Here is a 25,740-nt window from a genome sequence, read left to right as displayed (position 1 = left end):
CGTGTATACGTTTGCCTTCCGCCAGCGGGTGGGCGTTGCTTCCATCCGTTATTCGTGGAAGTGAAGAGTTTGAATAAATGAAGGAAGAAGCGGACAAATTTGGCTGCCGCTGTATAAGTTCGCTATTGATTCGGAATCCAAATATAACGGCAACAAAACTAACCAACTACTGCACATCCTGGGCTGCATGTGCCCATATTATCACGCCCCTGGGTGAATTTTATGCGGTATCGCTATACTGTCACCCAGGTGAAGATATACTACCAGTAACCAGATATCTGAGGAGCCTCCAGACAGACTTCCCAAACAGTAAAATTGTCGTGGGAGCGGATGTGAATTGCAGGTCCCCAGCGTGGTTCAGCGAGACCATGGATAGACGTGGAGTACAGAACGGGCAACAACTTGAAGACTACTTAGCAAATAGTCCGTACACAGTCCTCAACCGGCCAAACAATCTGGCAACGTTCTCTAGTTCGATGGGGGAGGCCACAATCGATGTCTCTCTGGCTACCAGATCCCTCGCTGGCCACCTAACATCGTGGACCGTCCAAGAAAGCTGGACCACGTCGGACCACAGGGCCATCACGTTTGAGCTCCAGCGCTCCCTTAGTCGACACCAAGCAGTGAGGCAGGCACAGCCAAGATATGCCATAGAGAAGGCGGATTGGCCACTCTTCCAAGCCACACTGACCACAGCAGCCCAATCGTTGAACATCATTGGACTCAGCCCGGATCAGCATCAGATGACGGTCGCTGGTCTCATCACTGAAGCTGCCAATACCTCTATCAAAAAGAAAAACCCAACCCCGGGGGCTGTACCCTGGTGGTCTCCAGAGCTACAGAGGCTTAGGCAGGAGGTGCACAGGAGAAGGAAACTCTTCCAGCGGGCAAGGCGCTCCCAGCCGGCAGCGGAAGTGGAGGCACTGAGACAGAACTTCCGAGATGCAAGGAACCTATACACGGCAACCATTCGCCAGCGTAAGATGCGCAGTTGGGAACACCTTGTTTCTACCACTGGGAATGATAACCCCTGGGGTGTGGTATACAGAGTAACCACAAACAAACTCCCCAGGGGTGAGACCATACCAGCGACGAGGACACGGCAGGGTACTTATACCCGGACCTGGCAGGAAACAATTATTAACATCATGGATACCATGTTTCAAGACCATCTTGCCCCCTCTACCCCAGAGCAGATAACCCTCTGTACAGACAATGAAACCTACTACACGACTGCAACAGAAGAACCTTTCACCAAACTTGAACTGGAAACAGCTGCCATGAGGATTAGAAACAAGAAGTCTCCTGGTTCTGATCTTTTGGAGCCAGAGATTGTCAAGAAAGCCGTCGAAACCATTCCAGAGGTGCTTCTTAATCTATACAACCACTGCCTCAAAGAAGGCCTGTACCCCCAGGCCTGGAAAACTGCAAACTTGTGCCTCATTCCCAAAAGTCCCAACAAACAACTGGACCTTCCGGGGTCATACAGACCCATAGCACTGTTATCAGTCCTGAGCAAGCTCTTTGAGCACTTATTAAGAAACAGAATAGGGATCCACTACACTGCAGCCGGCTTGCAGTCACCCCGACAATATGGATTTAGGAAGGGATGCTCAACCTTGGATGTCCTGGAAAATATTACAAATGCTGCAACTACCTCAGATCAGAAATACTTTCTGGTCATAGCAATAGACTTTGCTGGGGCGTTTGACACTTTATGGTGGCCAAGCGTCCTGGCCCGACTCCGGAAAGCCAACCTACCATCAAATCTGTATCAAGTCATCAAATCCTACCTGTCGAATAGGTTCGTGACAGTCAGAGCACCATATTGTTCAGTAACAAGAGAAGTATTCAGAGGATGCCCACAGGGCTCAATCCTGGGCCCACTCCTATGGAACTTGGTTCTAGATGGCTTTTTGAACCTGGAACTCGGCGACGTCGTTCCCCCTAGCCTATGCGGATGATGTGGTTCTGATGCTGCCTGGGGGATCTAGGGCGCAACTGGAGAACACCGCCAACAGAGCAATAGAAACTCTAGAGGACTGGGCTAACAACAATAACTTGAACATCTCATCCTCGAAGACAAGATCTATATTATTAAAAGGAGCCCTAGACACCAGACGACCCCCTCAAATCAAGATACAAGGTAACACAATCAAGCTTACCACCGAATTAAAGCACCTTGGAGTCGTACTAGACAAAAACCTGAGCTTTACACCACATATAACCTGAGCTTTACACGGATGTTTCCGCTAGGTGGCGGAAGTCGACTAACTGAGGAATTATGTGCTCCGCTTTTTACCTTAATTTAGTATGGATTAAAAGTGTTAAACTAGTTGTAATTGATATCAGTGGGTAGCTCTCTTCTCCAGCTTTTGAAACAAGTATGAACAGAAGACGAAAGCATGCAGGTAAATATGATTTCTAAAGATTAATTCTGCGAATACCTGATCGGACATTTTCTAGTTCGTATAAACGCAACGTGTCCGCTTACCGAGGGTAGAGTCTTTCGAAATCACTACAAGGTCATACCTCCCGCTGTACTTCCCCTTAATAGGTGGGTAGAAAGGCTTTAGTAAAGTTACAGTAGCTCACTATACTTCTTTTGCCCTTAGGGAAAGAGCGACCTTAAAAGCTAAAGGGAAACACATGTCTGGATTACAAAATATGGAAAAACAGGGATCAGAAGCAACTGATCAAATATGTAATATATGCCAAAAAGTGAGCAAATGCGCTATTAAATGCAGCGGATGCAAGGCGGTTATTGGAAGATGTTGCTCCTCGGTGGACATAGCTCGACTTAATCGAGCTAGGAAGAAGAAATTTCTTTGTCTAACTTGTAAATCCAAGAAAGGGAACGATGGGGGTGAACGGGTAAATAAGCCATCTAAAGAAGAGTCTAGCGAAGGCGAGTCGGGCGATGACGCCTGCAGCGAACGCGAGCCTACGGACTCCTCTCAAGGTATCTGCTCTGGGATACCCGAAGAACCAATTAATGTCATAGGTGACTCGATAACGGAGATACTAGGGTGCGACGCATGTCCAGATGACTGCGAACATCGGAGACTTCTTAGCAGAACCCAAGACACTGAAAAAATGTCAAACTTCGTTGTACAGCGTGTTGCAGAAAGCCCTCATTACAATGGAACTGAGAAAAAACAACACTGCGGCTCGGAACCCTACACAAGTAATCACGAATATTACTTAACAGAGCTCCTCTCTCCGATGTACAGGGCCCTACGTGAGATCCAAGAGGAGAACAATGAACTAAGGGAGCAAAACATTAAAATCAGCAGAAGTCAAAAGTTATTAGAGGAAAAATTGAACACACTATTAGCGCAGTTACAACTAACGGATAGAAAAATCGACACTGCTGTACTAGCTATGAAAAAACAAGAAAATAGGGCCCAATACAAGGATGCGGACAAGGCACGAACGGATCAGCATACGCAGACATCCAAATTACAGAGGGATACTAAGGGAAAAGCAAGAAATGATAGGAATAATAACTTTAAAAATGAGGGAGGCGAGTCACTACTGCGTCTAAGAGTGTCAGGATCTGAAATCTCCACTGAGAAAGACCACACGACTAGGCCAGAAACAAGAATAGACCTCGCAAATGCTAGTCCCCTCTCCCTATCAACCAATGACAACCCCCAGAGCACATTGACGACTGAAATAAATGCTGGGTTTACTAGACAACCTACCTTTGCGCAGATTGCGACCATTAGACAGAAGGCACCGCAACAGAACAAGACGAGTGAATCTGCCCCATCGATACCCTCTCGCGCAAATCAATCCATGTTTGAGAACAATCTCGCGGACTATAGGGTTCAAAAAACGAATCAAATCAATGATGAGCACAATAGAACCGAGACCACAACTAATCGTGTTGCGGGACACAGTCAGAGGCTTGCCGATAGATTTAACATATCCTCTGTACAAACCAGAGGAAAGATATTTATTTCAAGACTCAATCCGCAGACAGGTCCAAATCTTATTAAAGAAATGTGCGACAGAGGATTGGGGATGGATGTAGAGGTCAAGCAAATACGCACACGACATCCTGCATATTCCTCTTTCATACTCTCCTGCCCACTAAATAGTGAAGGACGGCTCTTGGACAGAAACATCTGGCCAGTAGGAACGCTGGTGAAGACATATAGAGAAAGGGCTGGGAGGCCCACAATTAGGAACAGCACCGCGAACCTACGAAGAGCCCAATAGCAATCAACAGTCAATTTTTCTCTCGCAAAAGACTCGAACCGGATCATTATCTTCTTGCAAAACGTAAGAAGTATATCGAATAAGCTACACGCACTACAAACCTTACTACTCAACTCGGAGAATGACTGCGTATGCTTAGTTGAAACATGGCTCCATAATAATAGACACCTGGACGCCCTTGCACACTCCTCCGGTTACAACTGCATCGCAAATGGAAGAGAGGGTAAAATAGGAGGCGGTGTAATGATTCTTTTCAAGAAAGGATTTTCTGTAGTCAAAGAACTCGAGGCGCAATCGAAGAATTTCGAGGCTATCATTGCCACTCTTGGTAAGGAAACGAGGAGATTGCAATTAGGCGTAATATACCTACCACCGGAACACACTAGAGAAAACAGAGCCGAGCTTCTTACGTGGCTCACCTCAAATCTGAGCACGAACACAGACACAATCGTAATGGGGGACCTCAATATGCCACTACCAAAACATCGGGAGGCAAAAAGCGAGTTGGACGATACAATGAATGCTTTAAACATGATCCAATTGAAAACACCAGCAACAAGAGGAACTCAGTGCCTAGATCTCATATACTACAATACCCCAGATATAAAGTTGAGGAACAGCTACATGAAATTCACTTCGGATCACCAACCGCTCACGTGTGAAGCCACTTTAAGAAGAATCCGGGACATCCCTCAAGATGTTCGGCATCCAAAAAGGGAAACAAAGATGATTTTCTCATCAAAATATATTAAAAGTGACGTCATTCTGAAACACCTGATGGCATATAATTGGCAAAACCTATACCTTTTGGGCACTGATGATGCCTTATCAGCGCTCTCACAATCACTCATGCATATGGCTGAAGAAGGAGCATCTAAGGAAATTAAATTATCAGACAGGGCAAAGCCCTGGTTCAACTCACAGTTGAAAGCAATCTTCAAAAATAAGCAAAAATTGTTCAAGAAATGGAAAAGAACTAGACATCCAGAGGACCACACCCGGTACAAACATGAAAGAGCACGGTTCATGAAGGAGAAGAAACGGGCACACATAGATATGGCTAAAGCAAAACTAAAAAAAGGCAAAAGAATTGTCAGCAAAAAAAACCTCGCGCATAAAATGACTGAGGCATCCTTTAAGGAATGGACCGAAGCCACTTTCGGAACACCCCTCAAGGAAAACCAAATTGACAGCGAAGCAAACAATAACAGGATACAAGATGTAATCAAGGGGTTTAAGGAATCTATCAATAGTAATCGGATTGTCACTAACAATGGACATCTAAAGGAAATCAGTATTAGCAGAGACAACTTAAAAAGTGCAATCAACAGCCTCCCAAATAAAGCAACAATTGGGCCAGATAATTTCCCACTATTTATGATCAAAATCTGTAGCTGTTACATCATCGATGTACTACTACACATATTCCAGAGAATTTTGATGGAGGAGAACTTCCCGAAGTTGTGGAAAAGCTATTTTGTAAAACCTATCCCCAAAATAAAAAACCCAAAATCTGCAAAAGACTTCAGACCAATCGCTATCGGATGCTCATTGCAAAAAATCTTTGAAAAAACAATCCTGCACACCATCATCGAGCATTGCTTTAAGCACAGGCCAGAATACCTGCACTCAGTACTTCCGCAGAGATCGACCATCACCAACCTCATGGGGACACTGCTAAGGATCCAGCAAGCACTAAACAGTAAGCAGCAGGTGGACGTAGTCTATTTAGATGTGGCATCCGCGTATGATAACATATCCATCCCAGCTCTCATAGTCATTCTGCGGGACTACTTCCACATTACAGGAAATGCCCTCCATTTATTACAGAGCACTCTTTGGCGCAGACAAATTGCGGTGACAAACGAAAACATGTGCGCAACGTATGAGGTTGATAAAGGTGTCCCGCAAGGCGGAGTATTGTCTGCCACACTTTTTGCCATAGCCCTCGAACCCTTCTTAGCCCAGAACAAGAAGCACTTCATCACATACGCCGATGATATAAAATTTTTTATTACCTCAGGAGATCAGAAATCAGCTGAATACCACAACCAAGTGGCTAATACTAAAATAAAAGAACTTCAAGAGTATCTAGATTGTATCGGGCTGCAGTTGAACGAAAAAAAGACGGCACAAATGACTTTCACAAATAAAATAAAGCCAAACAAAATGGCAATATTTGTGAACGGCATCCTCGTCCAAAAGGCACAGTCACACATTGATCTTGGTCTCAAGTGGGACGAAGGCCTGACCTTCCGCCCGCACTTCGCATACATCCGCAACAAAACATACGCGGCGCTTTGGGCAACCAGGCAGGAGCTCACCGGTATTAGAGACCCCGGTCTGATGAAGCAATACATCAACAGATGTGTTACTCCTATTCCCCTATACGCGGCACAAATCTGGTCTTCAGCTCCCGAATGCAGTATCAAAGCCTTTCTAGGACTCGAATACTGGCTCTTGAGATGGCTGAACAGAATTTCAGCTAAACCTTTTACCATCTCAAGAGCTATACTATACTCCAATTTAGAGGTCACACCCTGGAGACAAACAATCACGTCAAGGAACATAATGACCCTCGCTCAGCTTTTAACGGGACGACTGGACGCACCGAAAGCCCGAGAGTGGATAAAAATACCCGGCGAAAAACCAAGAAGAGTTGCAGAAAATAAACCACAACTGAAATCGGCATTTACGCAGTTAGATAGCCTCGGAAGATTCTTTCCAGCAAACACCATCCAGCTATTCAACAACCTCAATATCAATCCTGAAAAGCTCTGCACTTGCAAATCCTACAGAAAGGAAGTTCTCAGAAACTCTTACTTGCAAATACAGATGTAATTAAGGATACAGTTCCAGCACCTTGTTCGGCCAGACACAAGCCACTGGGATTTAGGAAACCCGACCTCATCAAGAAATAGATGTCAGGATTGTCCTACCTACACAACTCTAATCCCACAGAAGAAGACGACTGCTGGAAATTTGAACTTTCAATTTTTTTTTTTTTTTTTTTTTTTTCTACTGTATCGCAGTCATTCCTGTGGTTACAAATGCTGTACGTTGTTTGGCTGTAAATATTTGTGTTTATGTAAATACGGTGAAACTTTCACTTGTGTCTGTTTAAGCAAAAGGTATGCTTCAATTGTCATGGTATTAAGTTCTTACCAGTTTACGGTAGTAAGTAATTAATAACTGAAATATTCTATATTCCAGATAATTATAAATCAGATATTATGTATTTCATAACTGTAACATAGATGTATGTTTTGTAACATAGTTGTATATGTATGTTCACCCTCTAGCCTGTGGCTGTAACTGGGTGTTCTCATAAGAGAAATAAATTGATGATAATAATAATAATAAAATATAGTGCACTTACGGAAGAAAATTAGAGGATACTCCGCACTTTTTGCGCGAATCACACGCAAGGAATGGGGTTTGAGGCGGAAAACCCTCAGCCTCTACTATAAAGCTATTTACCTGCCAGCGATTACATATGCTTCTGGAATATGGTATCGCAAGGCTACCACTGCAGTGAACCGGAAAAAATTGGAGACTACACAGCGACACATACTCTTAACCATCTCGAGAGCATGTAACACTGTAAGTACCCACGCACTCCAGGCTCTAACGGGATCCCTCCCTCTGGACCTGGAGATTGTTAAGCATGGGCTACTCTATCAACTGACCAAAGGCAGAACGGCAACATGCCTCGACTACACCATAGATCTGTCAAATGATCCCAAAGTAGAAAGGAGCCGTCTCTCCGCTTACCTCCAACAAACTTGGCAGGCCCGCTGGGAGACCTCCAGCAAAGGTGCAATAACTAGAAAATTTCTACCCAACATACGGCTGGTATACCCGAATTATCCACCGTGGCTCTCACCAGGACTCTACACCACCTACCTGCTGACTGGACACGGGGCCATTAGAGACAAACTACAAGGATTTGGACTGAGTGATACACCGTTCTGCCTCTGTGGTGAACGTGAAATGTGGGAGCACCTAATGTACAGTTGCCCACTATATGAGGACCTCTATTGCAGGTTCATTACTAGAACACAGCTTAACCTCCGTAATCAAGAAGACCTCGCCATAACTGAAGTTGACACATACAAGGCATTCGCGCAGCTGGCCCAGGACCTCTTCACAAGGAGAAGGACGCTCCCACAGCCTCAACCACTGCAGTAAACAACCATGCCGTGCAGGCCAGCAGAATGTCTACACAACCACGGAAACCTTCCCAGATACTACCATGCAAGGGCTCAGAGAAATGATTGCAGCACATTGCTGCCACCTAGCCATATGGCGATCTGGGCTGGCAACCTTGACCAGCCTGCTTTCACTCCTATTCCTTGGCAGGGGGGGGGAGATGGCTCGCTGTCTTCTCCTCCTCCTGCCATCCCCCTTTCCCTCTGGTGGGGCATGGGCATGCCCCACTGACTGTAGGGGCCATCTACCCTATCGGCCCCTTACTTCTCTTTCTCCCCCCCAGCCTTCAGTCTCCCTACCCTTCTCTTTGACTATTCACCGCGAAAGCCCCACGCATCCAAATTTAAATTAGCACCAAAATTATTGCCCGCCCCATTAGGCCTCTAGAACTTGTCATTTTAGCGTACAATCCCATGGTAATTTCGGGGAACAAACCCCACATACCAACTTAATAGCGATTTTGCAATTATACCACCGCGATTATCTATCTTTTTTTTTTTTTTTTTTTTTTTTTCTATAGGACCCAGCCGCTGAAATCCCAGGAAATTAGGCGGCGGGACCTGCCAGAGTATAATAAATTTCAAGGTACACCTGGCCAGCCTCCTCGTTGGCATAGTACGGACAACGTCGGGTCTCATCAGGGGCTCGACGGCCAATAGGCCAGAAGAACAATGGGCACAACATACTACACAACACATGATCCACACACTTTTAAATCTCTGGTCTTGACAGAGTACTGTCCCTCGATACAGCGAACACTCGCGGAGATGGGAGAAATTCCTGGTGCCGTTTGACCCTCAACATACTTTGTACTTTGTACTTTGTACTTTGTATAAGTTCGCTCGCTTTCTTACGTCATTTGCATAATTACTAAAACGAAGAAATCGCTGAAGCGGAGTGCAACGCTGGAAAAATGAAAGAAAGTACGAGTGTGAGTGAGAAAGAACACAACGACTCTTAATAAGTTGTGTTAATACTAACCATTATCTTTTAGATGTTTCATAAAAATCTAAATTAATTATCTTTAAGTTAACTTTGATGGAGTATTTTATACTAAATCTCACTACACCACACTGCATTCCCCTCCCATGCGAGAAAGAGGGTGAAAAAAAAAAACATATAACCTAACAAAAAAAGGATAGTGGGCAGATGGCCCATTTATGGGCACACAACATGCCGTGGTTACTTAGCCGGCTCGTTCTAGAATGCAGGCACGGGCCAGTTGACCCCTGGCCAATGTGGGAGTGTCGACGTAGGATCTCCATCAGAGGAATCTTTCCCTCTGAACTTTTACTCCTACCACCCCGTTGGTTGTTCTCTCACTCCCCAGCCCTCTCCCCGAACCTGGGTGGTACCCTCGTGTTCGCCTCGAGGGTCACCCCACTGCCATCTCTCGTCTCCCACCCCAGAGCAGGATGGGCATCCGCTTCTGGGGGAGCTCTGCTTCCCCCTCCCTTCAACCAGGTAGACGCCTTCACTACTACCCTCCCCCCTGGCTAGTAATAATAGTAATAATAATAGTTACTATTATTATTAGATCCGTTTATTATTTTGTTATTAAATCAGTATATTCTGATGGCAAGTGTGTGTCTCCGTGGTAGCACAGTGGCAGCGTCACCATCCTCCCCACACCCGCTGGAAAAGGCCCGGGTTCGAATCCCATCGATAACGCGAGGAACTTTAATGGGCTTTTTTCACTCCGTGGCGGAGTTGTCGGACTCAGGCGTAGATAGAAAGCTTTTTTCCCCAGAAACTGGGATTTTCGTGCAGCAAACAGACAAATCTACCATAGAACACACGCAATTAACAGACATAAGACACAGCACGGCAGATGAATTTAATTATTCGGGTGGCCTAAATATAGTAGTTTTTTTTTTTTTTTTTATGGCAAGTGTATGCTACACCCGACACAGCGGACTGTTTAGAAGGGTGCCCAAAAATACAGCAACAGCAGTTGTTTACAATATTTACCAAAGTGTAAAGTAATTAGAATATTATTTACAGAATGCAATTATTGACAATATTGAGAGGGGAATTCATTTGCAGTATCATAGAAAAGTAGAGGTTCAACAGTGATTTCACGTTGTTCGTTCCGTCTTCTGTGAGTTTCCTCGGGGGGTATTCCGCTCTATACATTAGAAGTAAGCCGTGCGCTTCAGAGTGGCTCTTCCCTGTGCAAAGTATTTCACAGGGTCTTTTGCCAATCAATTAAAAAGGGTGACTGCGTTTTTGAGAAGAAATTCTTCATACAGCACAAGTTGGACAGTTCATAATGTTCTTGTTTCTACATCGGCGCGACCATGAGGTCAGTGCAGTTCACAATAAATCAATCGATACAAATGTTAATCTTATTTAGCAGTCACGGGCTTCAACCCCAGTCCAACCAACACAGCCTGTGCTACCCACATTCGCGCCCCTGACCACTCGGCTATGTAACGTTGATATATATCGCGCAGTTGTGGGGAAGCACAGCTCGTGCCTGAGCCTAACACTATTTGCATCGCCAATCTGGTCTTCTGCCCCGACGTCGTACATCAACAGATTCCTGCCAATCGAGTAGTGGGTAAGGTGTATTGATGTCATGCGGCACCAGGGGTTTCCCCCATCTCCGCGTTGCTTTCATTGTGGGTGTACCAGTTTGCTGGGAATGCCAGAGATTTAAAAGTGTGTGGGAATTGTATTTGTGTAATGTCACGTACCGTTGTTCATCTGGTCGTTTAGCCGCTGGACCCCTGCTGGAGCCCAACGTTGCCCCACCTTCGCCCCGTGGAGGCCGACCAGGAACCCAGTAGACTTAGTTACTCTGGCATGTTCTGCCACTTTAGTTTCCTGAGATTTCGGCGGCTAGGACCTAAAAAAAAAAATCATAATATGTATGTGTACATACACATGTATATATTCATTTCACTTGTCTGCATACAGCGAGTAGTGGGTAAAGTTTAAAGTGTGTTTAGTGGGTAGAGTGTAGAGTGTGTTTAGTGTCAAACGGCACCAGAGGTTTCCCCCATCTCCACGAGCTATTATTAAAATTATTATTAAAATCAGTTTATTTCCCAAAAAACCTTGGGTCACCCCGGGACGGCTCTGTGCCAGAAGGGTGTGAATACAGACTAAGGTGCTAGGAACACAATGTACAATAAACAAGGGTACATTCGTGCTCGACCCGAGACTTTTACAGATTAAATAAACAAAAATGTACAAAATATACAGTAATATACATGATTACTTGAAGACAGAAAGTCTTTGTCATATACAAAGAGGCAAGTTAAAAAAAAATAATAATAAATAAAAAAAATAAAGGAAAAAAAATAAAGGAAATAAAGGAATAAAGGTCTGTCCAGGAGCAGGTGAGTATTATAGGTTCATAATCTGGTAACAGTTCTTGAGGATTTCCTTCCTGTAGGGCTTGTCTTCACAGAACCTATCTGGGTGGATCCTAAATTTATTGAAGATCCGAAGACAATTGGCTGGAAACATGTTCCTCAGGGAATCGATGTTTGACAGCATAAGACGTAGAGGGAAACAGGAGTCGGGGTGCTCCCCCCTTCTCTTCTCGGGCCAGAGATTAATGCGGATACTGATGGAGCATACATTCGCCTCGTTATAAGCCGTGCAAGCGTGAGGACATTTTTTGTCACGATGATATGTCTCCAGGGAGTGGTGTCCAGATTTGCTTGTAGGATAGATCTGGAGATAGTTAGGGGTTGGCCTACCACCCTGTTCATCCATCTAAGCAACCAGTACTCTAAACTGAGATACTTCTGAAGGTATGAGGCAGGGGCAGATGACCAAATTTCTGAAGGATAGAGAGGAATCGGCGTAATACACCTCAGGATGTGCCGAACAAGCAGCGCTGGCTGATGCACACCAACGAGCTCTTGACGCACTGCCCAAAGAGCAGCGTACGTCTTCTGCCTCATCCTGGCAAAGTGAGGCTGAAATGTGAGCCCAACGTCCCAGGTGAGGCCAAGATCAGTATGAGAGTTGACCTTTTGCACCGGTTCCCCACTCACAAAGATTTGGATATCATTTTTGGCTTTCTTCTTGGTTATCGTCAGTTGTGCTGATTTGGAAGGGCTCAGATGCAGTCCTATTGTGGCAAGATAACTTTCCAAGCTCGATATCTGCCTAGAAGCTTGTTGGTTGATATCATGAATCTGATGATTATGATCTGAGCTCACGTAGAACTTCAGATCGTCGGCATAAGAAACAAAGTTCGGATTCTGAGCAAGGAAAGGCTCCAAAATTGCTGCAAACAGGATAGCTGACAGTACACTTCCTTGTGGAATGCCTCTTGAGACGTCAATAGTTACTTGTAAGTCATTGTGGGTCACAGACAGATGTCTAGGAAGTAAAATAGACTTCAAAATTTGAAGTAAGGTTTCGCCAGGCCGAAGTAGTGTTTCAGAATGGTAAAAAGAGCTGGGAGGTGTAATCTGTCATAAGCCGATTTTATGTCGAAGAATATGATGTCAATCTGTGATTTGTTGTTAAGAGTGTGCTGAATTCTGAAGAGGGTATCAAGAAGATTGGTAGTTGTCGATCTCCTTTGTAGAACGGTATGGAGGTACTCGGGCCTGTGTGCAAAGCAATGCTGGGCAATTTTTGGCTGAATTACTTTTTCGAAAATTTTGAGTAAAGAACAGCTGATGGATATTGGTCTCAGGTCTTTAGGAGATTTGGGTTTCTTGATCTTTGGAATGGGCTTAACATGGTAAGTTTTCCAAATTGAAGGAACTATTCCAGATTGCAGGATTTGTCTGAAAAGGTGAAGGAGAAGGTCGACTATATATGGGCTGCAAATTTTGATAATAAAGATTGGGATATACATTGTGGGTGTGAAACAGAACACGGTCAATGCAAGAGGTTTAAAAGTGTATGGATTTTGCATATGTGTAGTGTCGTGTACCGTTGTTCATCTCGTCATTTAGCCGCTGGGCCCCTAATGGGGTGCCTCGTGGAGGCAGACCAGGTACACCAGTATTATAGTTATTTACTCTGGCAGGTCCTGCCACCTAATTTCCTGAGATTTCAGTGACAAGGACCTTAAAAAAAATAATAAATAAATAAATAAAATTAATAAATAAAAAAAAAATAAATAAATTAATTAATTAATAAATAAAAAAAATAAATAAATAAAAATATATTAAAAAAAAAAACACGTTATAATTATGGGTCAGCCAAAAAGAAGTACTGTTTATGCAATAAATGTTAAATATTTTTGGGTGTAGGGTTCAAGCAATTTAACAATGGTCCAGACACTAGTAATTATAATTAAAAGAGAGAGAGGGGTGGGGAGACTGAAGGCTGGGGGGAAAAGACAGAAATAAGGGGTCCATAGAGAAGATGACCCCCAAATCAGTGGAACAGGCCCATGCCCCACCAGAGGGAAGAGAGGGGCGGCGAGGGGAGGAGGAGACCAGAAGTCACCTCCCCCTCCCACCCGGGAAGTGGAAGCAAAGGGCCACGCAAGGGAGCGTGGCTTAAAAAAAAAAAAAAAATTCTATAGAGTCCCAAAGGAAGTGGGTAAAGCGATGGATGAACAGGGTCACCGGGAACGCTTTCACCATCTTAAGGGTTGTTTCATATACCAGGGCTGGCCAACAAGTCGATCGCGGCAAACAATTCCTAATTCATTTCACAAATGTACGTGGTCTCAATTGTAATCTCAACGATGTCCATTTCCACTTGCAGTCTGCCAAACCCCATGTACTTTTTCTGACAGAATCTCAGTTATCGGTTGATTCAACTACTGCTCATCTCAGATGCCCAAATTATTCCCTGCATGATTCCTTTCGCCTCGAAGGTGGTACTTGTGCCTCTGTCCGTTCCAATGTTCCCTGTCAGAGACTTCATAATTTGGAATCTACTCGTTTCGATCTTCTCTGGCTGAAATTCTCTCTACTACATTGTGTCAAATTCATCTGTTGTCTCTACCGTTCTCCCAACTCCAATAATCACTTGGAGCTCTTTGACTTCCTCTCTTTGCAACTTGACTTTCTCCAGTCCAACTTTCCTAACAGTGAGGTAATTTTGCTTGGTGATTTTAATGTTCACAACTCCAGCTGGCTTCCGTTTTCTAGTCACACCGACATTTTGCCATTACTAATGACCTTCCACAGAAAGTTCATTTACCTACAAGAATACCGGACAATCTTAACTTTGCAGCGAACACGCTTGATCTTTTTCTCACAAACAACCCTTCTAGCACACGGTCGAAGTGAGAGGTTCTTTAAGCACCTCAGATCACAACCCTAATGGTGGTCGATCATTCCGGTCTGTTGCCAAAGCTATTGGCCGCAACTTTTGCCCATCTCTGCTCTCACCTTTGTCCAAACCAGATGGTTCTGTTGTCACTTCAGCAATGGATAAAGCTGACCTGCTAGCATCCCATTTTTCTTCGAAATCATGCATTAATAATATTAGAAAAACACCTCCCACCATTTCCAACATCCTCCATTCAATTCTTCCTGTGGTGTTCCGTCAAAAGTATGTCAAAAGGATTTTGAGAAATTTTGATGCTAAGAAAGCTCTACGTCCTGATGGCATTTCTCCACTTGTTTCTCAAAACCTGTACTCCTCAACTTACTCCTGTTCTTTGCCGCTTTTTTTTCACTTTCTTATTGCAGAAGTGTTTTTCCTTCTGCTTGGAAATTTGCTCATATCCAGCCAGTTCCTAAAAAGGATGACAAATCCCTCCTATCCAATTATCGTCCCATTGCAATTACTTCTACTCTTTCTTAAATAATGGAGAAATCAATTAACCGCTAACTCTTAAACTACCTAGAAACCTTCCGTCTGATCAACGATCGCCAGTATGGATTCCGTCAGTGTCGATCCACTGGTGATATTCTGGCTTATGTTACCCATTTATGTACTAATTCAATGGAAAGTTTCGGTGAAACACAAGTAGTTGCTCTTGACATCTCAAAGGCTTTTGATCGTGTTTGGCATAAAGGTCTTCTAAACAAGCTTCCATCTTATGATTTGCCAACTGTTTTTAGTAATTGGTTATCCAGTTTTCTCTCTGATCGCTCACTGAGGGTGATGGTACATGGCTCTCTGTCTTCTAACTTCTCCAGTAATGCCGGTGTCTCCCAAGGTTCAGTTCTTTCCCCCACTCTTTTCCTCTTGTATATTAATGACCTTCTTCCATTGACTGGAAATCCTATCCATAGTTTTGCCAATGATAGCACATTGCATTCCACTTTCCATTTTGAGAAACCTTGTCCTGCTCAATCAGCTTCAATCTCTCGAAAATCTGCTACCAATTCCTTAAATGCCGATCTTGAGGTAATTCTCCGGTGGGGCAAAGACAACTTAGTTGATTTCAACCCTTCTAAAACTCAGTCTTCTCTTATATCTCGCAAAAAGGATTCTTTTGCTCCTATCGCTTACATTTAGCGACACTCCGATTTCTAGGCAAAATGATATATCTCTTTTGGGGATTACCCTGACTTCTAATCTCTCTTGGCACAAGCACATTACAAATATTGCTTCCTCTGCATCTACAAAACTTGGTTTTCTCTTTCGCTCTCGGCGTTACTTTTCTTCCAAACAGCTGCTCACTCTGTATAAATCGCAAATCCGCCCTGCCATGGAATATTGTTCCCCCAACTGGGGTGGTGCCCCCAAAACCTCTCTCAGGCTTCTTGATTCCATTCAGAAGAGGGCAGTTAGGTTAATTAATGATTCATCTCTAACAGAGTCTCTCCACTCGCTGTCTCATAGACGTACTGTTTCTGCTGCATGCCTCTTCTACAGATACTTCCATGGGCACTGTTCTTCTGAATTGGCTTCTATAATTCCCGCTCTCTCTTTCTTTCAAAACAGTCCGAAGTTAATATCCATTTACTGTCGAACTTCAAACTCAGAGAACCAAGTTTTCATCTTCCTCATTTATTCATTCAACTGCCGTTTTCTGGAACAACTTTCCTTCATACGTATTTCCTGAAAATTACAATCTACAGAAGTTCAAGTTCACTGTCAACAAATATCTTCTTTCGTCCTCTCAACCTCCAACACAAGCACGGTACTAAGCACTGTAGGTTATAATACCTCTCGTGTTTGGGGTTTTCGTAAAAAAAAAAAAAAAAAATTCGGTCGATCACGAGCAATTCTAAATACATGTAAAAATTGATTAGTCGAAATTAAATATTATTATTATGACCCCACCGCATCAGCTTATTACAAAACCGTTGAACCTCGTGACTACTCTTGTCCCCGCGCAGCAGCTAGGCTTGTCGATTGGAAATTCACGCAGTTTCGTTGTGGAGAGCAGAGTGCATGTGTCGAAATCTTATTTAGATTATTAATGCTAATAACTGGATAGTAATTAAACGTTGATCTAATACCCTTTGATTTAAAATGAATACTACGAAAACGTGTTATCTTCATCAAGAGTGGGAACTTTTTGTAATGAAAAAAGAAAAATGCTTGATTTGCAATGCTTCCCTGGCTATACCCAAAAAAGGAAATTTAGAAAGGCACTTCAACGCGCTTCATGTTAAATACCAATCGGATTTTCCGCTTCATAGTGACGTAAGAAAAAATTAAATTAAAAGAACTTAAATCCAGATTATTCGCGTAACAAAATTTCTTCGTGACACCTAATTTACAACCTAAAGCAGTAACTGTAAGGGTTTTTGCTTCCGTAAAGGTGAGTGCAGTGGTCTCAGTTTTTAAATTCTGTACAGTGGGAGCAACTGACGATGTTACCAACAGTAAATTCTAAGTGGGAAGCATTCAAGGAATTAATCGTGGATGCTACTAAAAGTTTCATACCTATTAAGAAATATTGTTCAAGGTTTAGGCCTAAATGGTTGTCAAATCCTTCAGGCACCCTCCTAGCTGAAGGCTGTTCAGGGGTGAAGCATATGGAATAAATTGAATAATAAATAAATAAATAAATAAATAAATAAAAATGAACTAATGAGACTCGTGACAGAGAAGAAAAATGCATGGGATGCATATAAATTATCAAGCGACTCAGAAGCCTATGGCAGATATAAGTTAATCTGTAATCAGGTCACAAAGGAGGTTCGGCAGGCGAAGGCAGAGTACGAGAAATCTTTGGCAAAAGATGCTAAGAAAAACAGCAAGGAATTCTTTACTTATATAAACTCTAAAAGGAAGGAGATGAATCTGATTGGTCCACTTGACATCGACGGTTGGACTGTTGATGATCCTGCTCAGATAGCAAACAAACTGAATCACTACTTTTTTATTTATTATTATTATTATCTGTTTATTTCTCTTTCGAGACACCCATAGACAGCACGTGGCTAGAGGGTGTGGTTACATTATAGTATTTACAAGCATGTTTACATGAACTTATTTACAAATTCTGGAAATGCAAAAACACAGAATATATGGTTAATGAATTAATTGTTAAGTTGGTTTAATTAATTACAAATAGTTGTTAAATGCTACTTATTATTATATAAATTATTAAATTAGTGTTCTTATTATATTTATACTTGCCGATACACATTACCAAAGATTTCTGTCCTATACCTTTTGTGTGTACATAGTTTCTCTGGATCTATATTTAAATCATTAAAATAATTCCCAGTATTTGCTGGGAAAAATCTCCCCAGAGAGTCCAATTGAGTCAGTTGGCACTTGAGACTTGGTTCTTCCCTCTTTATTCTCGGTCGTATCATCCGAGGGCGAGTGATCACGTTTCCCACTTTCGGCGCATCTGTTCTCTCTCTCTCTCTCTCTCTCTCTCTCTCTCTCTCTCTCTCTCTCTCTCTCTCTCTCTCTGTCTCTCTCTCTCTCTCTCTCCGTTAGCAGCTTTGCCAGAGTTGAGATGTTTCTGGTTGTGATGATATACTTCCAGGGTGCGATGTCCAGATTGGCAGACAAGACCGCTCTTGAGATGGTAAACAGTTTCCCGGCGATCTTGTTTAGCCATCTCAGGAGCCAGTATTCTACTCCTAAGAAGGCCTTGATGTTGCTCTCAGGGGCTGATGACCAGATAGTCGATGCGTACAACGGAATCGGTGTAACGCATTTAAGGATGTATTGAATCATAAGATGAAGGCTTCGGAGACCGGTGAGTCCTTGTCTAGTGCCCAGAGTCTTTTTCCTAATGTGTTCGAAGTGAGGTATGAAGTTTAATCCTTCATCCCACTTAAGGCCAAGGTCAACATGTGCGGGGGATTTTTGGATTCTGGTATTGTTCACAAAAATCGTAATTTCATTTTTCTTTTTGTTGGTGAAGGTCATTTGGGCAGTTTTCTTTTCATTAAGTTTCAGGCCAATGTAGTGCAGATATTCTTCTAGCTTCTTGATTGCCTTGTTTGCTTCCTCTGATAGATGGGGTGCAGTTTCTGGTTCTTTAGAAGTTACAAAAAATTTCAAATCGTCAGCATATGTAATAAATTGTTCACAGTTTTGAGCTAAAAATGGTGCTAGTGCTATTGCAAAGAAGGTGGCGGACAATACGCCCCCTTGAGGTACTCCCCTAGAGATAGAGTACTGTAAGTTGCTGTTTGTTACCCGTTTATTGCGATAATTTGTCTTTCTTGAAGGGTGTTAGTGAGAATGCTTAAAGTGCTTCCTCAAATGAGGAAATACTCCTGGAGGATTACTGTTATGGATTGAGACGTTGTCGAAGGCTGCTGCAACATTCAGAAAGACGATGTCCAACTGTTGTTTATTGTTTAAAGCTAGCTGTATTCGGAGTAGAGTCTCCATTAAATTAGTAATAGTCGACCTTCGAGGAAGCACAGAATGTAAGTATTCTGACCTGTCCACAAAGCAGTGCTGATTGATGGTGTTCAGGATTGTTTTTTCAAATATTTTTTTGCAGAGAGCATCCGATTGCGATGGGCCTGAAATCTTTACTGGTTTTAGGATTGCATATTTTTGGAACTGGTTTTACGTAATATCTCTTCCATTTTTCCGGGATAACCCCCTCACTTAGTATTCGCTGGAAGAGGTGGTGGAGCGGTTCGATTATGTAAGCGCTACATATTTTTATCACGAATAGCGGGAACTGGTCCGGCCCGATCGTTGCTTTATTGGGGAGCGAGTTAATAGCTTCCTTTAAGTTTTCCCTGCTGATATTAATTTCACGTAATATGTTTCTAGCTCTAGTCCGGTTAGTGCCAGTCGGACTCATCAGTTTTTCAATCATTTTCTGCATCTCGCGGATGTTTTCCTCAAAATTTTTCTGCTTTTCATTCAAAAGCTTTCCGAATGTGACTTCTGTCCACTCTCTAAACAGCTGGTCCGTCATTTCTTTTTTGTTGTTTTTCTTGCTAACTATTCTCTTTCCTTTTTTTAATTTTTCCTTCATAACCTCAAAGTATGCTTGTCTTTTCAGTCGAATGAACTGTGCCCTTTCGCGTTTATATATAGTCCGATCAGTCGGGTGTCCAGTTCTTTTCCACTTTCGGTAGAGCTTTTGTTTCTTTTTAAACATAACTTTAACTTGTGGAGTGAACCAAGAGTTCGCTCTGTCTGAGATCTTTAATACTTTTGCTGCTCCTAGGTGGGCGATCTGCAAGAGTAACCTCGAAATCTCATCTATGGTTTCTTCAGTGGACATCTTGTGTAGACTTTGAAAGTTATATTGCGCTAAGCATTGCAATATGACCTCGCATTTGATATATTTTGTGGAAAATATCAAATTTGGTTCATTACTCTGATGTGTGTCGCAGTTCTGACCGGCAATCTATCTTCGAACAGCAACTTCCATTGAAAGCGCAGAGTGGTCGGAGGAAAACTGTAAGGAGTTGTCTATTAAGTAAACATCTTGCGCGTTGTAATAAATTAAATCCAAGCACTGTAATCCTCTTGTCGCAGGTGTTGTTTCATTCCGAGTGCTTCTACTGTGGCGTCTAGCTCTGCTTTTGCATCTTTATTCCTCGGCAAAGGCATATTCAGATCTCCTAAGATGATTGTCTCAATATTTACGTCTAAGTTTGATACCAGCCAGGTAAAGAACTCATTTCTGATCTCTCTCTCGTATGTTCTGGTGGCATGTAGATAAGACAAAGCTGTACCTTGCTGTTCTCACCAGAAAATGTGGCGATAACAGCTTCGAAGTTATCTGAATTAGAGCTTTGTTCTTTCCCAATCTGGAAGTCGGTTTTATATAGCATCATTACTCCTCCGCCCCTTTTGATTTCTCTCCCTCTACCGATGCACTTGTAGCCTAAATTGTCTGCCAGAGCGTTCAGCTGCTTATTATTTTGGAGCCACGTTTCTGTCAGACAGATAAATGAGTGTTCTGAATTGATTAGAAGGCTCTGCAAGGTGTGGAGTTTATTGGATATGCTGCGAACATTTTGTAAGAAAATGGAGACTTTTGTATCTTCTTTGAAGATTGGCGAGGTGTTCGTTAATTGCTATTGTTTTGCCAGGGTGTTCACTGCACTAGTTGTGGGCCTTGTCGATTGCTCTTTGTATCTTTTAACGAGGGTGCCACTGGGCCATATGTTTCTGTTCAGTAGTTGGGCTTCACAATTAATGGGGCAAGAGATGGTGAAGGAGGAGTAGGCAGGGTGTCTGGTTCGTACTTGACGTACTTCAACATCGATACCAATTCCCTCAACACACATTTCTCTGATGACACCAGGAGTAATGCTAGGGTTGATTCGCGGCACAAATATTTTCCCTCTCGTTTGAACCGAAGTAATGTTGTACTTTTCGGCAAGAAAAGGACGATATCCTGTGGGTAACCTCGGCGAGGAAACAGGGATTTTATGCATAGGATCTCCGTTTGGTCGCGTTGCATCACATCTACATTTTGCATCTACATGAGGAATTATTAAGGTTTGAAAATGGCAGAAAGTTATCAAATTGTAGCAGGATACTTAATGATTTTATAATAACTGAAAGCAAATTGGAGGAGAAATTGTTGAAGTTAAACATAAAAAAGGCTCCCGGTGTTGATGGGATTTATCCAGTAATATTAATGGAGGCGGCAAAGGACACCCTAACCCTGCTTCTGAATCTATACAACCGCTGCCTCCGCAACGGTTGTATAGATTCAGAAGCTACTTCCCAACGTACTGGAAGGTGGCCAGCATTAAAAGCTCATATTAAAAAATACATCCAAGCCGCAACACCTACCGAACTCCTATCGTCCGATTGCACTCCTCTCTGTCCTGAGCAAGGTGATGGAACAGATGCTTAGAGAAAAAATTGAGGCACACTCCACCCAGGCACAACTCCATGCACCAAACCAATTCGGTTTCAAGCTGGGGAGATCCACCTTCCACGCATTGGAGAATATCCTGGGTCTGGCCAAAAACTATGATCGGAAATACCTTTTGGAGATCTCAGTAGATTTCGCGGGGGCATTCGACACCTTATGGTGGCCGAGCGTCCTCGCACGACTGAGAGAAGCGAACCTGCCAGGTAAACTCTTCGCCTGCATCCGGTATTATCTGAGTAACCGAAAAATCACAGTGCAGGTCCCCTACTGCAGGGTGGAACGCCAAATTTATCGTGGATGTCCGCAAGGTTCTGTTTTTGGTCCACTTTTGTGGAATTACGTTGTCAACTAGTTTCTTCACTTGGACCTTGGAAACGTCCATTCGCGGGCCTATGCGGATGATCTCACTTTGATCCTCGCTGCCAACTTCAGTGCTCAGATGGAGAACCTCGCTAACAGAGCTCTAGGAATCCTCCTGATGTAGCCTGAGTAGCACAAATTAACCATCGAACCGACCAAAACCCAGTCCATCTTATTAAGAGGTTATCTAACTCCAACAAGACCACCACAAATAAAAATTTATGGCAGGACGATCAGACTAAAAATTAAGTTAAAATACCTGGGCGTCATCCTGGATAGAAATTTATCATTTGCCCCTCATCTTAACAACAACCATGCAAAAATAAAAAAGTACACAGCAATGGTCGCAGGATCACTCCCGGGCGTGGGGACTAAGGAGATACATAAGGAGATCACATAAGCCTCAGGTGCCTGGTACGGTAAATCCTCAGCAGCAGTGAACCGGAGAAGACTGGGCATAATCCAAAGACCGATCCTTTTGACCATAACGTGCCTGTAACACGGTGTCAACTCATGCGCTTGAGGTGATTGCGGGGGCTCTACCCCTAGACCTGGAGGTTGCCCGTGTGGGTATGCTCTGCCATCTGAACCGTGGAACCAGCACTACATTCATGAACTTTACCACAGATTCTGCCAGTAAACGATCCATGGAGAAAAGGAGACTACAAACCCATCTGATTACCATCTGGCAACAACGCTGGACAGACTACACAAAGAGAGAAATTATACGAAAATTCCTGCCAAGTGTACAAACTACATATCCACAGTATTATCCGTCCTGGTTCTCCCCAGACTTATATACAACCTACCTCCTCACAGGGCAACGAGCAATCCGCTGCAAACTAAATCTACTGGGAATTATTGATGACCCAAGGTGTGCCTCCAGCTCCATGGAGTCCTGGCACTATCTTATGTACACGTGCGAGTTGTACGAAGATCTCCGTGGTTTACTTGTCACCCAACTTCATTTTATACCAACAAATCAGGAGCATTACCTACTGGAGGATAAAATCACCTACAGAGCCTTTTCGGAATTTGCCCAAAAGATGTTTGCTAGACGCCAGACACTTCTGCCACCTGTTCATTCTAACCTACTGGATCCACCTTAGATATAACCGCAAGCCCTGATAAACCTGTTGCAAGGAAATCACACACCCTGGAAGAACCAGGCTGTAACAACAAAAGTGCAAACCAACCAATCACTACGTCATCGTCACCACAAATAACAGAACATCAGTCCTAAGAATGACCACCAAAACCGGACCAGACTCATTGAATCGACCCTCTACATTTTAAGTGACAATTGGACGGGACAGGCGTCCAAATTGCTACCAGACTCAGACCATAAATAGGACAAAATGAAAGATGGGACACTGTTCTCATCAGTGATATTTCTTAGACCGGACTGGGACTCACTGAACGGGAACTCCTAAGAAGACTTGCCACAGCTTTGATGTTCAAGGCCAGCTTGGCTCTCAAAACCATGCTCACTTGCATGGTCCTTTCTTCCCCTTTCATGCTAGTGGGGGAAGCTGACGGTCTCTTTGTCTCCTCTCCCCGCTGATCCCTCTTTCTCTGTCGTGGGGAATGGACTTGCCCCACCGACACCTTGGGGTCGCCTTCTCTATTGACCCCATATTTCTGTCTGTTTCCCCCACACCCTTCAGTCTTGCCCCTACTCTCTCTTAAAAATTTACCTGACTAGTGTTTTAAATTCATAACTAAAATTCCTAGCCATTGTTAATATCTATATAAAATCTGCCATGTACATCTACTCGATTATTTTATGTCATTCCCTTTGTATTTTTACCTGCCCCTATCCATGTGCTGTGATGGGCTTGCTGTATTTGCAATAAATGAATATTTATTTATTTATTTATTTTATGAAGAGATGAAACTGCTGTCCAGGAATCACAGTCACCAGGAGATCACTAATTATTGATCGCACATTATCATAAATATTACATTCCCAAAATGTGAAACCAATTTTCCTTGGCTCCACAAAAACACAATTCAGTATTTGTTAATCCCAGAGCAAACAGTTTCTCATTCAATGAGCCCTGGCCTTTTATTGTATATAGAAACTCAAATCTAGGCGTAAGCCAGCTATCCTTTTATCTAGCAGAAACGTCACCTGTGGAAGAAATAAATATGTCACCCTTCCCGCAGTTCCAGTGTCCCATCTCGTTTGCCATCGGTTAATTATCTCGTTTATACACCGTTTCTTTTCCCTTTTAATATCTGCCTGAGTATCGATTGTAATGTTATGAAACATAGCGGGAATCTTCTTCTTAATCCGATACCATAGTTCTCGGTATATCAGGAACAAGTCCAAAAAAGGAATAGCCCCGGCCAACACCTGAATTGCTGCAGTAGATACGGTCCTACACACTCTCAACATGCTATTGATCTTTGTACAGAGCCGAGTTTTGCCTGGAACCTCAGCACGATGAAACCAAGGGCCCGTTGCATATGTTGCCATGGGGAGAAATACTGCCTTATAATACAGAAGATGAGAGTCTTGAGGGATAAACCCCAGTCAGACTTTGAAACACGAATAACAGCACCAGAGAACTTTTTCCCTTTAGCTCCTAAATATGTTAGAGGTGGAAAAATTGAGAGTTTTTAATCTATTACTATTCCTAGATATTTTGCTTCAGATGTCATTGGTAGCTGAATACCATTTAACTTTATTTGTGGAGGTCGACCAGGGTCCAATTTGCTTTTAAAAAGCATCATTTTAGTTTTATACGGATTAATAGTTAACTTATAGTTTTGTGCCCAGAGATGCAAATCAGTCAATACAATATCAGCATTATGTTCAACACTACTCCTCGAACTCCCTCCCAGCCACTATAATTGTTAAGTCATCGGCAAAAGCTATTGTCCTACAGTTGGAAAAAGAGTGCGCTAACCAATTTTGCTAGACAAGGTTCCAGATGAAAGATTGAACTTTGGGGACAACCACGATGAACATGCTTTATAATATAAAAGGTTTTAGATTTAACAATTATGTATCTTTCACTAAACTAACTTCCAAACAATGTATATAATTCTTGAGAACTTCCAGCTATCCTCAACTGAGCAAGAGTAGCCTCCCACCATACCGAGTTAAAGGCTCCCTGAAAATCCACAAAAATGGCTAATTCATACTTTGAAGCAGAACTCTCGATGTGTGTTCGAAAGTCCACTAAAGCATCCTCTGCTGACTTTCCAGATGTAAACCCATATTGTTTATTTGAAATCATTCCACGCTGCTCTATTAACTGCTTAATGCGCAGAACCATCAACTTTTCCAGTAATTTGCCAAGGTTAGCTAGAAGGGCTATGGCCGATAGAATCCAGGATCTGAGAGGGGAGGGTACCAGGCTTTTTGATTATATTCAATAAAGCTACCTTCCAATCTGGTGAAAAATATCCTTCTGCAAGGCATTTGTTATATAGTAGTAGTAATAACAACTGCGGAAACAATTTATAAAACCGTTCTATAAATTCATTCTCAATCAAATCATATCCTGGACATTTCTTAAAATTTAATTTTCCAATTGCACGTGCCAATTCATTAACTGTAAATGGCTCCGTAGTTATTTGAGTTACATGTAAAGAATTTTCTCTTCTTATTGAAGTCTGATTTGCAGTATCCTCCAAGCAATCATCTTGTGGGAATAGTTTATCAATTACAGCTTCAACGGAATCCATCCATCCATCCTATTGTTTCTGTCGAACTTGTATGCACAGTATTAAAAACATCCGAATTGCGTAGCTTG

At 42.9% G+C, this 25,740-nt stretch overlaps 1 protein-coding gene across 1 annotated transcript in view; it reads right to left on the bottom strand.

Moving 5' to 3' along the window:
• The window catches only part of LOC150090473 (immunomodulatory peroxidase-like), a 400,214-nt gene that overhangs the window by 249,178 nt on the left and 125,296 nt on the right, over positions 1 to 25,740 (bottom strand). The gene's annotated exons all lie outside the window — the stretch shown is intronic.

Source organism: Mastigoproctus giganteus, chromosome 2 (genome assembly GCF_048544385.1).
Source record: "Mastigoproctus giganteus isolate SK-2022 chromosome 2, ASM4854438v1, whole genome shotgun sequence".
Classification (NCBI taxonomy): Eukaryota; Metazoa; Arthropoda; class Arachnida; order Uropygi; family Thelyphonidae; genus Mastigoproctus; species Mastigoproctus giganteus.
Note: the sequence above shows the minus strand (reverse complement) of the source record. Positions and strands in the feature narration are given on the sequence as shown.